At 52.5% G+C, this 223-nt stretch overlaps 1 protein-coding gene across 2 annotated transcripts in view; it reads left to right on the forward strand.

The window, feature by feature from the left end:
• The window catches only part of LOC119591893 (glutamate receptor ionotropic, NMDA 2B-like), a 182,298-nt gene that overhangs the window by 109,207 nt on the left and 72,868 nt on the right, over positions 1-223 (forward strand). The window lies entirely within an intron of this gene.

Here is a 223-nt window from a genome sequence, read left to right on the forward strand (position 1 = left end):
CGAGCGCGTCTCCTCACGGCCCGGGCGTGAGGCTGCGGCGTGGGCGGCCTGCGAATCACACGGAGGAAACGAAGTCCTAATGAGTCGGAATTTTTCTAATTGCCGGAGACATGGCCCTAATGAAACGCACTTTCGCAAACTCCAGCTTATCAGGAACCTCCATTAAAGTATCTTTGGAACTTAATGCTTCGGGCCAGATGATCTTGCTAAATAATGAAGGGGC

Source organism: Penaeus monodon, chromosome 29, assembly GCF_015228065.2.
Source record: "Penaeus monodon isolate SGIC_2016 chromosome 29, NSTDA_Pmon_1, whole genome shotgun sequence".
In the NCBI taxonomy this organism is placed as follows: Eukaryota; Metazoa; Arthropoda; class Malacostraca; order Decapoda; family Penaeidae; genus Penaeus; species Penaeus monodon.